The sequence below is a fragment of the Panthera pardus genome, unplaced genomic scaffold, assembly GCF_024362965.1.
Source record: "Panthera pardus isolate Hobbes unplaced genomic scaffold, ASM2436296v1 HiC_scaffold_24, whole genome shotgun sequence".
NCBI classification, from domain to species: domain Eukaryota; kingdom Metazoa; phylum Chordata; class Mammalia; order Carnivora; family Felidae; genus Panthera; species Panthera pardus.
In genome coordinates, this window is record NW_026526810.1 from 24,818,281 (window position 1) to 24,831,784 (window position 13,504).

The window sequence follows — 13,504 nt, forward strand, 5'->3', positions numbered from 1 at the left end:
GGGTACCCCCAGTCAGGGAGGGGAAGGGAAGGGAAAGGATGGAGGGTGGACAGAGGATGGCTGTGAGGTAGGGGAGCCCCACTAGCTAAGAGTGGAGAAGGCAGGACCCCCTCTTTTAGAGCCAGGCAGCGTGCAGGGGCTGCCTCGGGCGTTTGGGGGCTGTGGGGAGATCAGGGCACAGGCTATCGTGCTCGGCTGGCCCCTGCCTCGGAGCCAGCTCTTGGCGTGAAACCCTACCCAGTGCTGGCTCCCGATCCTTTTTTTCTTAATAAGGTCGAATCAGAGTGAGTCAGAGGAGCCAAGTTTCCTGTTAGGCTCTGTTGGAATAAACTCCACTCGGAACATAGCTTGGGCCTCTGCGTAGGTCCTCCGGGCCAGGGCTGTGGCCCTGCTGGCCATCTCTGCAGAGACCAGAGAGCTGCGGTCCCTAGGGTGACCCTGCTGGGGACCTGGCCTGGCCCTCAGCCATTCCCTGGAGAAGCCTGTTAAACTCAGAGCTTCAGCCTTCATCTGTCTCTTGGGGGTGACAATACCTTTCTTGTGGTCAATTTGGTAGGATGAAATGACATTATGAAAAGTCCCCCAGGCACAGTGCCAGGCACGCGGCCACCATTTTCTTCCCTCGGCACCTCCCCAGGGTGTTCCCCCTCCCCCCATTTTCTCTGTCCCTTTCCTGTTTTTATCTGTCTTCAGCATCCTTCCTAGTTTGGGGCTGAGCGCCACCCCTCTTCTTCCCTCCTCTCCACTCCCTCCCTCAGCCTCCTTCTCCCTTCCTGTCTGGATCTCCTGCAGCTCTGGGAGCCCAGGGGAGCCTGCCTGGCTCCCCCTCTCCAGCCCCAGGGCCAGGCCTTGCCTCAGTAGCTGGAGGTGTCCTGGCATCCTTCGACTGCAACTTTCAGAGTGGCCGTCTGAGAGAGACCTGGGCGGGCTGTAGAGGGTGCAGAGCTTGGCTCCAGGGAAGGCCTTGAGTCACCAGGCTGGGCTGGGCTGAGCTGAGCTGTCTGGACCTGAGAGGGTGGGGTGGGGGCTCCTGTCTAGGTCCTGTCCTTACAGGCTGGGATTCACACCCACATTTTTAAGATCTAGCCATACGGTTGAGACGTGTTACCAGTCCCTGGCACTAGGAACCAGTCTCAAGGGACCTCGGAGGGCTGGCGATGCAGGGCTGAAAGCTTGTTGAGAGCGCACGATTTCGCTAAGCACTTACTATGCTCTTGGATCTGGGTTGGGCTGCTCTGTGGCTGGGGCTCTCTCATGGAGCAGTTAGTGTCCCGTGATCCTGTGATGGAAGTCCAGGTTCTGGAAAATCCATGCAGGAGTGAGAGAGTGTCAGTGCTGACCAGCAGAGGGGAACAGAGAAGGGACCGAGTGTGGGACGCCTCACTGCTTTGTAGAGGCAAGGAGGCCCATTGTGGGTCCGAATGTTTCTGTGATTGGGGGGTAGGGATGTGTCCCACACAGGGCAGGGCCTGGTCTCCCCCTCCTCCCTGAGATCCCTGACTGCTGAGCCCAGGCCCTGGCACCTGGGCGGGCAGCTCAGGAAAGGGCATTGATGGGATTTGTGTTGAATCGGGAACAGAAGGCCCAGCCCAGCCAGCCTTGGACCACGAACTACATGGCGCTGCCTCTGGAAAGGGGGCTGAAGGAAGTGCTGAACGAGGAGGCCTGGCGAGCTGGCACGGAACTTGCTGACTCTGCAGGGAGAGGACCACCGAGTGACCATTGCCAGCTGAGGCCTGTGCTCTCCGCTCCCCAGCAGCCACATCTGGCGCAATGGTTGGGGAAGCAGGGGGGCTTTGGTCCCCAGAGCCAGGCCAAGGGAGGGGCCCATGGTGGGGACTGGGGCCCTTTGGTTTGGAGTGTCTCTCCTCAGGGCTGGAACTCTGGAGAAGTCCGGAAGTGGGGGGAGGTGAGGTCAGGACCTTTGGGGGGGGGGACAGATGGGGTGGGGGTGGGGGGAGGGAAGGAACCCATCCTTCTCTAGGACCCAGGGGAATTCAGTAGCCCTGGCCACCTCCCACTCGGTTTTCCCTCCCAGCTCTCTGGGCCCCTTCCCCTGTGGTTCCCTGGGGAATTGGAAATACCAGAGCTGAAATAACAGTCTGGGCACAGAGGCAAGTCTCCATGGAGGCAGGAAGCCCCCTAGATCCCCCTCAGCCACCCGCCTGGCCATCTTCTGGTTTTCCTGACTTTCTCCCCCACTCAAGAGGCAGGCGGGGCTGCGGCCTGCTGAATGGGTAATCTTGCCTGTTCCCACCCAGACCCCTCTGGCCCAGGGCTCCGGAGCTGGTAGAGGCCCAGCTGATCTTCAGTCCAGGAAGGAAGAGAGGGGATCTCATCCCGGGGCCTTCCTCAGTGAAGGGATTGTGCAGAAACTGCCGTCTGGGGCCTGCTGAGCGGGAGAGCCCCTTCTGTCAAGGTGGGGGGTGGACCTCAGCCAGGAAGCAGGGGCGGGAAAAGGAGGTTAACAGTCCCCTGCCCAAAGGAGAGAGCCAGCCAGACCAAGCAGGGTGCCAGTCCCCTGGGTTACAGCCCTGTAAACCCTGAGGAGAGAAACTGAGGAAGGAACCCAATGATGCTGACTAATAACATCCTGGCAAGGCTGAGGGAAGTCGCTCTCCTCTCCTCTCCCTGCTTTTATTTTCCTGCCCCTGTTCATTTGGGTCTCATTGGGTTTCTCTAGCTTTTTTGTTTCTTTTTTCTCCACACCTTCCCCCATCTTGTTATTCATTTGTTCACTCATTCATTCACTCATTTACCTTCTCCATCTCCATTTCTGAGGCCTGCGGTCTCTTCCATCCATCTGTCCATTTGTCTGTCTTCCCCACTCACTCTGTCTCTGTCTGCCCAGTTTGTCTCCCAACTACTCATCTTCACATTTTTTTTTTAATTTTTTTTTTTATTTTTGAGAGAGAGAGTGTGAGCAGGGGAGGGGCAGAGAGAGAGGGAGACACAGAATCCGAAGCAGGCACCAGGCTCTGAGCCGTCAGCACAGAGGCCGATGCGGGGCTCAAACCCACAAACTGAGATCATGACCTGAGCCGAAGTCGGACCCTTAACCGACTGAGCCACCCAGGCGCCCCTCTTCATCTTCACATTCTGTCAGCATGTCCCCTGCATACCTGCTGAAGGCCAGGCCCTGGGCTGGTGGCAGGGGTGACAGAAGCCTCACCTGGCTGGTCCCCAAAGAGCCCCAAAGAGCAATCTAGTGAGGGCAACACAATAGACAAGACGAGAGTGACAAGTCCCCAGTGGAGGCGAGGGCGTTGTGCCAACTCTCTGTGACCTTCAAGAGAATTTCTGTCTGTCCATCCAACCATGGTCCCTGTCCATGTGTGACTCTGTGTGTGACTTCACCCTTGGGAGGTGGCTCGCTTTCTCGCTTTCCCTAGGGCTCATGCAGTTTGCTTATTTCCCTCTGGTGGGGGCAGGCCAGTGTTCTGGGGCAGGTGGCCAGGGCCCAGCGCTCCAGTGCGCTTCTGAGGCGTGAGTCTGACGCCTGGGATTCTACTCAAAGGGTGTAGCTTTGCAGGCGGTTAGTGGTGGTCATGGGTATGGATTAAGCTCCTACTGTATGCCACGGGACTGGACAAAACAAGGTTCTTCACTGATGGTATTTCCTGTAGTTTAGTGTGTGGGACCACCTTTGCCCCCAACCCCCCCACCCCAGGAGCCCTCCAGAAGTTTAGTTTTGCCCACCCGGGGCCTGGAAGTAGGGGTCACAGCTTATGAAAGAGGAGTGGAGGCAAGGTGCTAGCAATCTCTCCTTCACGTATTCTGTAGCTTTTTATTTCAGTTTACAAAAGAAATGAGTTACAAGAAATTTAGAATATAGACAAATCAAAAAAAAAAATAAAAAAAAAACCTTACACTGTAACCACTCTTTAGAGTGACCACTCTTTCAGGCTTTTTCCTTCATTAAAAAAATTGAAATCATGCTGCACACATTGCTTTATAACCTGCTTTGCTTACGCAACGATATTGGATGACCGTTTTCTCATGTCAGGGTAACCGTCACGACCTGCTTCCCCTTTCAGCATTCACACTGACCCCCGGAGCTCCTCCTTGCCCAGAAGAAGAGGTGGCCAAGACTTTGTTCCCTCTAGATGCCTCTGTTTGGGCCTAGCTCCAGCCTTCCCTGTTAAGCCCTCCTCCCCTGCAGGACTGAACCTGGATCCTGAGGCTGCAGTCAGATCCTCAGTTTCACTCTGGCAGGGGGATCTCGCGTCTAAGTTGGGGCATCCTGACCCACTGGTCAAGATGGAAGGTCCCCAAGGAGTAGGCTGGTGGCTGCCAGCCTTATGCCTGCAGAACCAAGAGGGACTCTGGGGACCCCGGAAGACTAGCTCCATAGACGTGACTGAGTTCCCCAGGAGGAGAAGCATCTGACAACATTTTTAAAATAACTTAAAAATGTTTTACTATAGGGGAGCCCAGGTGGCTCAGTTGGTTAGGCATCCGACTCTTGATCTAAGTTCAGGTCATGATCTTGAACATGAGAGCCCCACATGGGGCTCTGTGCTGACAGCATGGAGCCTGCTTGGGATTCTCTCTCTCCCTTTTTCTCTGCCCCTCCCCTGTTCTCTCTCTGTCTCTCTCAAAATAAATAAATTATTTGCAAAAAAATTTTTTTTTACTATAATGTACACACAGAAAAGCATGCAAAGTGTAAAGTTTGATGAACGATCCCAGAGTGAAGACACCCATGGAACTACCACCTAGATCGAGAAATGGAACATCACAGCAGCTGGCAACTTCCGGCAGGAAGCTCCTTGAAGTTCTGCTTAGGTCAGCACTTGGCTACATCCAAAATGATTTTTCTTCAACAAGATTTTTGATGACTGAATTCTATGTTTAGATCATAATTTAACTAGTAACCTCCCTTTGTTGGTTTCATTTTACTTTCTTAGCTCTTATAAACGAGGCTGTAATAAGCAACCTTGCACGTAAACCTTTGTCTGCCTCTGCTATGTAGGAGCCTCAAGTGCCTGGGTTTGGGTCCAGCCCTCCTTTGTGAGCTGCAGGACTCATTATGCCTTTTTTCTTTCTGTCAAATGGGAATAACGGTAAAGACTTAAATGAGGTGACATATAGGGTGTGTTTAGTACAGAGTCTGGTGCTTACAAACAATAAGCATCAGGCATTATTAGTTCCTTAGATTCATTTATTAGAAGCTGGATTTCTGGAGAAAGGGTTTGAATATTTCTAAGGTTTTGAAACAAGTTACTCAACTGTCTCTAGAGTGCCCTGGCTCTTATCGCCACTGGGTACTATCTTCTTAAAGAGCATTAAACATTGGGTAGGTTAAAAACACATCAATGTATTTTTTTAGTTGCATTTCTTTGATTACCTGTGAGAGGGAGCCTTTTTTAAAATGTTTATTTATTTATTTATTTAATGGTGTGTGTGTGTGTGTGTGTGTGTGTGTGTGTGTGTGTGAGAGAGAGAGAGAGAGAGAGAGAGAGAGAGAGAATGAGTAAGGGAGAGGCAGAGAGAGGGAGACACAGAACCACAGAACCTGAAGCAGGCTCCAGGCTCTGAGCTGTCAGCACAGAGCCCTACGTGGAGCTCGAACCCACGAACCGTGAGATCGTGACCTGAGCTGAAATCTAGAGTCGGATGCTTAACTGGCTGAGCCACCCAGGCACCCTGCATCAGCATTCTTTATACTTTGCTGATGTGCCAAAGCACTTCATTTTTAAGCTGTCAAATTATTAATTTTACCTTATGATCCCAGAATTTATTGTTGTGTGGCCTTTGCTTTCAAGAATATATACATTAAGGAAATTTTTTTTTGTAATGTTTATTTTTGAGAGAGAGTGAGGCAGAATGTGAGCAGGGGAGGGGCAGAGAGAGAGGGAGACACAGAATCCGAAGCAGGCTTCAGGCTCTGAGCTGTCAGCACAGAGCCCGACGTGGGGCTTGAACTCACAGACTATGAGATCATGACCTGAGCCAAAGCCAGATGCTTAACCTACTGAGCCACCCAGGCATCTCATACATACTTTTTTTTTTTTTTTTTTTAAGTAGGCTCCATGCCCAGTGTGGAGCCCAGTGCTGGGGTTGAATTCACAATTGTGAGATCAAAATCTGAGCTGAGATCAAGAGTTGGACGCGTAAGTGACTGAGCCACCCAGGCACCCTCTAAACATTTTCAATTAAAATTTCTTTCATGATGTTATGATTTCATTTGTTAAGCCTTTAGTGTATTTTGTCTTTACGTATGGTGAGAAGTAAGAACATAGCTTTAAAACAACTTAAGCAACTATCCCAATATGGATCATAAATGAATTAATCATTTTTGAGTCATCTAAAGGCCATTTTTAATCATATGCTGAATATATTTTATGTGTTTGGGCTTTCCATTCTGTTCCATTGGCCTATCAGATCATTCTTGCACTGATACTGTCCATTGCAATAATTATGACAAGTCCCCTTTATTATTTTTTTAAATTATGTTTTGCGGTTGTCATTTATATGAACTCTAGATTTTTTTTTCTTTGCCAAAGTAAACAGAAACGAAACAATCCCTCTGGGAATTGGAATTGGCTAAAATGTATAGATTAATTCAATGATGATCAACTTCTTTGTACCATTTGAGTGTTTTCATCCAGAAACATGGCATTTCTTTTTATTGTGAAGGTCTCTTTTATTGTTATTCTTCAGTGAAGTTTTATTTTATAGATGAGTGTGTTTGGTGCTTCTTTTCACGAAATATAGAATGTGTGTCTGTGGTTGGTGGCTCCAGAAATGGCTCCCAAGGATCCTTGAAAGTCCTCACGTGTATGATCTTCTCCCCTTGCATGTGGGTTCCACCTAGTGACTGCCTTCTAATGAATAGAACATGGCAAAATGTGATGAGATGTACTTCTGTGATTATGTTATAAAACACTGTGACTTTGTCTTGCTACAACTCTCTCTGGCCCTCTCACCCGCCTGCTGTGATGAAACCACCTGCCACATCGTGAGCCACCTTAGGGGAAGCCCATGTGGCAAGGAACTGAGGGTGGCTTCTGACCACCAAGTAACAAGGAACTGAGGCCCTCAGTCCAACAACCCATGAGGAATGGAATCCTGCCAGCAATCACCTGAGTGCACTTCCCCAGGTGAACCTTCAGATGAGACCACAGCACTGGCTAAAAACTTGATTGTAGCCTCGTGAGAGACCCTGAGACCGAGAACTCAGCTGAGCCACACCCAGATGCCTGACCCACAGAAGCGGTGAGATAGTAAATGTTTTAAACCACTAAGCTTCAGGGTAATCTGTTATGCAGCAATGGATAATTAATATAGTATCTTTTGTGCATATATTCTTTTTTTTTTTTAATGTGTATTTATTTTTGAAACAGAGAGAGACAGAGCATGAACGGGGGAGGAACAGAGAGAGAGGGGGAGACACAGAATCTGAAGCAGGCTCCAGGCTCTGAGCTGTCAGCACAGAGCCCGACGCGGGGCTTGAACTCACAGACCATGAGATCGTGACCTGGGCCAAAGTCGGACGCTTAACCGACTGAGCCACCCAGGCGCCCCCATATATTCTTTTTAAAAAAATATTTATTGGTTTATTTTGAGAAAGGGGGGGAGAGAGAGAGAATGTTCACGAGTGGGGGAGGGGCAGAGAGAGCCTGACACAGCACTCGGCCCCATGAACTGTGTGATCATGACCTGAGCCAAAATCAAGAGTCAGATGCTTAACTGACCGAGCCACCCAGGCGCCCCTCTGCATATTTTCTAACAGGTTAGTAGGAAGTAGAAAAGACATTAACTTTTCTGTAGTTATTTTATGTCTGACCACTCTTCTATTCTGGTATTTTGTATTTCTTTTCCTAGTTTTTCCAAGAAGATCATCATATCTACAGATATGTTATAATATTATAATTTTTTCCCCTGTCTAATTGCATTAACTAAGATCTTTAGAACAATGTTGAATAACAAGACAGTAAAAATCTTTGCCTTGTCTCCATATTTAATGAGAATGCTTCTTGAATTCCACTCTTTTGCCGCGGGCTATGGGTTTGAGAGTTAGTATTTTTTATCATGTGAAATAAGTACACTTCAATTTCCAGTTCGCTAGAGCTTTTTAAAAAGAAAATGAGGAATGGATCTTGACATTTACCAAACATTTATTTGGCATATAAAATGATTTTTCTCTTCTCTGACCTATTGCTGTGGTTAATCAGCTTACTGCATATTTTTAATTAAACTTTTTTCTAAGTTTATTTATTTTGAGAGAGAGAGAAAAAAAGCACATGCCCAAGCAGGGGAGGGGCAGAGAAAGAGGGAGGGAGGGAGAGAGAGACAGAGAGAGAGAGAGAGAGAGAGAGAGAGAGAGAATCCCTAGGAGGCCCTGCACTGTCAGCACAGAGCCTGATGCGGGCTTGATCTTATAAATTGTGAAATCACGACCTGAGCCGAAACCAAAAGTAAGACACTCAACCAACTGAGCCACCAAGGCGCCCCTCCTGCATTTCTAATATAGCATCCTCCATGCATTCCAGGAGTGTTTGCTCATGGACTTAAACTTTCCACTTAATCTGATTAAAATTTTATTAGGACTTTACGTTGATATAAATAAGACTAGTATATGATGCATTCATTCATTCTGTCTTTCTTTGGTGCCATTTGTCAGGTTTTTAATTTTTTTTAATGTTTATTTATTTTTGAGAGTGAGGCAGAGGGAGGACATGAGCAGGGGAGACACGGAATCCTTAGCAGGCTCCAGGCTCTAAGCTGTCAACACAGAGCCCAACACGGGGCTTGAACTCACAGAACCATGAGATTCTAACTTGAGCTGAAGTCAGATGCTTAACCAACTGAGCCACCCAGGCGCCCTGTCGGGTTTTAATAACAGGGTTATTCTGGCTCTACAAAAAGAATTGAGAAGTGTGTGAGTCAGCGTCCTGGCATGAAACATTCTCCCCAAATGGTTTTAAATAAAGAGACTTTAATGAAGGGACTACTTACAGAAGTGCGAATCAGGTGAAGGGAACAGACAAGGGATGGCAAGACACCCAGAGACTAGCAATGACCAGGAGCCATTGCCATCCCCGGGGCCATGAGGACAGGGTGGGAGATAGATCCACACAGGCACTGAAGCTGGTGACAGTGCATAGAGAGAGGGCACTAAAGTAGGGAGGGAGCAGGAAGGATCTACTAAGGCTTGTCTCCTCTTACCCTCCAGTCTCCTGCCCACTCCTCCTGCTGTGAGAACCCAGCCCAAAGCTGGAGGACCCGAGCCTGGCCTGATAAATGCAGCTTGTGGGGTCAGCGCCCCCCTCTCCCCCCTGCATGCAAGCGACTAGGCAGGGAAGGATGTAGTTTCCGTGACTGGAGCCTCACATATCCCTGCAGAATCATGTGCCTAACACCTTTTAAATATCCATTTCCAGGTCTTTTACACAACAGCTTCCCCATACAGATATTTTTTGTTGTTCACTATGATTTTGCTTATTTGGATCCTCTCATGCTTGCTAAGAGTGCATGGCTGAATATGTTTCCCCCACAGAAGGTAGAGCCACGCGTGACAATGTGTCCTAAGTTCTGGTATGTACGAAAGTCTTTCTCTCTTGTCTTCATGTACGAATGCCCCTGGCAGGTTGTTGCAATTTTAGGTCAGAGCTGTGATCTCTCAAAATTCTGTAGAAAAGGGGTTCCTAAAGTGTAGTCCAGCTTGCCACACGGTCAGTGGAAAAGGGTTTCATCATCAAATAAATGTGAAAAAACTGTGCTTGCTAATCTTGCTAATAATATGCACAATTTAAAAGCCTTGAGACAGCCTCAGTCTGGGATTTTCTCTCTTTTTTTTTTGTCTCATTCAGCATTTCCCATGTTTGTTTTATGGCAGAAGGCTCTTTTCTCCAGCAGAGAAGCCCTTCCCGACATTCCACGGAATCGCTCTTCTGATTATACAATTTCAGAAATGTTGTAGGTGTTCCCTGCATCTTTCCCTTCCACATGGGTGCTTATAGGATTATTTCTTTACCCTTAAAACGGACAAAATCCTGCGTGGTATTTCCAAGGACGCCTTTCGTTTTATTAATTAGACTTAGATAAAAAGGAACCTTTTAACTTTAGAGGCGCAGGCTTTTCATCAGCTCAGGAGCATTGCTGTCTCTTTTCTACTTTGATTCCTGCTTTGGTTTGGTTTCTTCTTTGAGCCTCACTGTCTGTTACGTTCTCTCCCATGTGGCTCTCCCTTTGGGTTTCCCTGTGCGTTCTCAGAGCGCTCCTATCTGCCACATTTATGGATTCTCTTTGCTGCCGTGTCAGTGCGTTCTTCACCATCCAAATGCAATTTTAAATTCCGCTGCTGCTTTTTGGTTTCTTTATAGCCTTTCTTTTCCTTGTATGGTTTGCTTTGGATTTCCACCTGCTTCTGAGCCCACAAACCTTCTCCCGTCGTTCTTTCCATCATGTTTTCAACTCTCCTTTCTTGGAGTTCACATGTTAATTAAATGAACTGAGTACAAAGCGAATGTGGCCTGAAAGTTATTCGTGTTTCTGTGATAAACCTTTTTCAAAGGAATTCTTTTTCTCTGCCTTTTGAGGGACGTGATCTTGTCCCTTCACGATACAGAATCTTTCCAAAGGCTTTGCAAGCATGTGTTTGCATGTGGGTGTGTGTGTGTGGGGGGGTGTGTGTTTGCTTTCACTCCTCCTTAAAAAAAAGAGTGTTTTGTAAAATCTTATTATTTCCCCAAAACAGGAGGGAAAGAAGTTTGTCTTTAGCTCACCATCCACCTGGACATTTTTCCAATTGTCATAGCTTAGGCTGAAGGGCTGGTCAATGCAAACTCATGTCACCAGGTGGCTGGGAACACAAATTGCCTGTGACATATGTCCCTCCCCCTCCTCCCCCCATTGCCTGAGTTGACATGTGGGTCTCTGGGGCTGCAGAGTTTGTATATGTGTTTGTGTGTGAATGTGCATGCACACACAGTTTTCCCTACTCAGGTCAAGGCTTCCCAGGGCCATGATGAGCTCAGGGATCTAGCTAAGGGAAAGGGGTGGACCTGGCAGGGAGCAGGCACAGTGGGGAACTTTGCCTGTGCACCAGGGCGAGCTGTATGCTAGGCTCCTCTTCTAGGTAACTGATGAAGCCAAGGCTTGAGCTCACCCTAGCATGGCAGGAGAGGTATGGTAACACAGGGGAAACTGATCCAGGGAGGAGCTTGCCCCGCTTAACTACTTGGCCTAGCAACTCTGTGCACACCGACCTCTCAGTGAGCTTCTCCCAGATGTTGTAGATCCCGTGCTTCCCACCTGCCCTCCAAAGCCAGGGGCAGTCAGCCGATGCTGTCAGGATCTCATCCACTTGCTTCTCATGAGGGAAGTTTTGCTTTTGCAGAAACTGGAATTGTGAACCGGCCCTCGGGGTCTCCCTTCAGTCTGGACCTTGCCCATTTCCCACAGATCCCCAGCGTCTCTGGCTTAGGGATGCGCCTTCCCTGGCTTCCCGGCCAACACAGGCTTTCCCTTCTTTATATTCTTTTGATCAATTCAGCTGGGATTTGGGCAGGAGGAGAGCCCTGCACCAGCACAACAGGATGTTGCGTGGGACTTTTCCTTCTGTTCTGGAATGCAGCTAAGACCCAAAACTGTGTATGAAAGACACTAGGGAGCCTGTGTCCTTACACTCAGGGAGTTGCCAGTGAGCGGACACCTCCCTTCAGCAGGGCTGGCCCCAGGGCAGGGGCGGGGGCTGTGCTGGCTCTTTTCTCATCAACCACCACCTCCTCCCACAGCCAGCGCAAGGGGTGGGGCAGGGGGGTGGGGAGTCATCTGCCTTGTGCAGGGTTTGTAGCAGAGGCTGTTCTCTCCCCTCTTCAGAGGAGAGGGCTGCCTTTTCTCCCTGAAGCCACAGGGAATTTTGAGTAAGGCAGACCAGCACGTCCTTCCCCCGGGAGGGCGTCTGCGGACCCTGTGACGCTCCTCTGAGCTGCCTGAATAGGGAAAAGGGAAAGAGGAGACAGATGGCAAGTGGAGAGAGCGGTGTGAGGTGGCTGGGTTCAAGCCCACGCGCTGGTGCCCAGCCTGGAAGGACCTCGTGCAGGGCTTTAAGGTGTGCCCAGGCCCTCCAGAGGGAGCCAGCTTTTGAGCAGAGGATGAGTTGGAGGAGCCAGAGATGCAGGGACAATCCACCCAGGACAGGACAGTCTTGTGAGATTTGTTTCCACATCCCTCTGTCCCAGAGATCCCCGGAAGAGAGAGCAGGAGGATGGGTGTAGCCGGATCCCCCTTGCTCTGGGTCCTGCGGCTAGGGGGGCAGCACTCTGTCTGAGCAAAGGCGGGGGTGCCTAGAGGGGATGAAGAGGCTCTGCTCTCGGGTCCAGTTACAGAAACCAGACTGCTCTGATAGGGGAAAATGGCGGGGAGCTGTGCCACTCAGCCCTTGTCATTGAGAGCCCTGCCACCCAGCAGGAGAGGGGATTTGAGCAGGACCCAGTGCGAGTGCGGTGAGGAGGGTGGCTGTTAGAAAGCAATTTTATACCTCAACAAACTGCGACTCAAATAAATGTATTACACGGGAACAGAATCATTCTTAAAAATAAAAAGGAAAAAAAAAAAACAAAAACCCGAGCTTTGGAACCTTGTAGGGTGGGGCTGGTACAGAGGTGTGGGATGGGAGCATCTGTGAGTGAAGACGGAGAGAGGCCATCAGCAGGGGACGGAGGGGGTGGATGAGACATCTTGCCCTTTTGCTTGCAAGTGACGGAAGCCTGGTTCACACTAGCTTCAGCAGAAGTGGGATTTATTGGAAGGGTCCTGGAGCATCTCACAGAATCTAAGTAAGAGTCTGACAGTTGAGACTGCTGTCTCTCTCTGCAGGAGGGGCAGAGAGAGAGGGAGAGCTAGAGAATCCCAAGCAGGCTCCCCACTGTCAGCGCGGAGCCCAGTGTGGGGCCCGATGCGGGGCTGGAACTCAGGAACTGAACCGGGAGGTCATGACCCGAGCTGAAACCAAGAGTCCGACCAAGAGTCCCACTAAACCGTCCAGGCGCCCCCTTCTTTTTTACTTCCTGCTGCAGGCCAGTCTCGCTGTTTCCTCTCACTGTAGACTGGTCTCCTCGCAGGGCAGAAAATACCACCACTGACAGCTTCCAAGCGCTGGAGTTTGGAGGTTCCGCCACAAGACAGGACTGACTGCCAGTGGGTGGCCCCAGAGGAGGCCTGGACAGTTAGCCTGGCCCCAGGAGGGCAGCTCCACAGAGAAGCAGCGAAGGACCATCCCGGGAGAAAGAGGCTTGCTGTCCATCAGACAGTCTGACGCTGGCCTCCTGCAAAGACGTGGCTCCCATTAGAGGTTCTGATGACACTGTGCCCTTCAGCCTCATGAGACCCATGGCAAGGGAAACAACAATAATATAACTAGTAATCATAGCTGGTGTTTACTGTGTGCTTACTGTGTGCCAGGCCCTGGGCTGTGCTCTGGATGAAAAATGTCGTTTATTCCTCACAGAAACCCTATTACTTACACCCATTCGGAGGATGAGGGTCCCGCAGC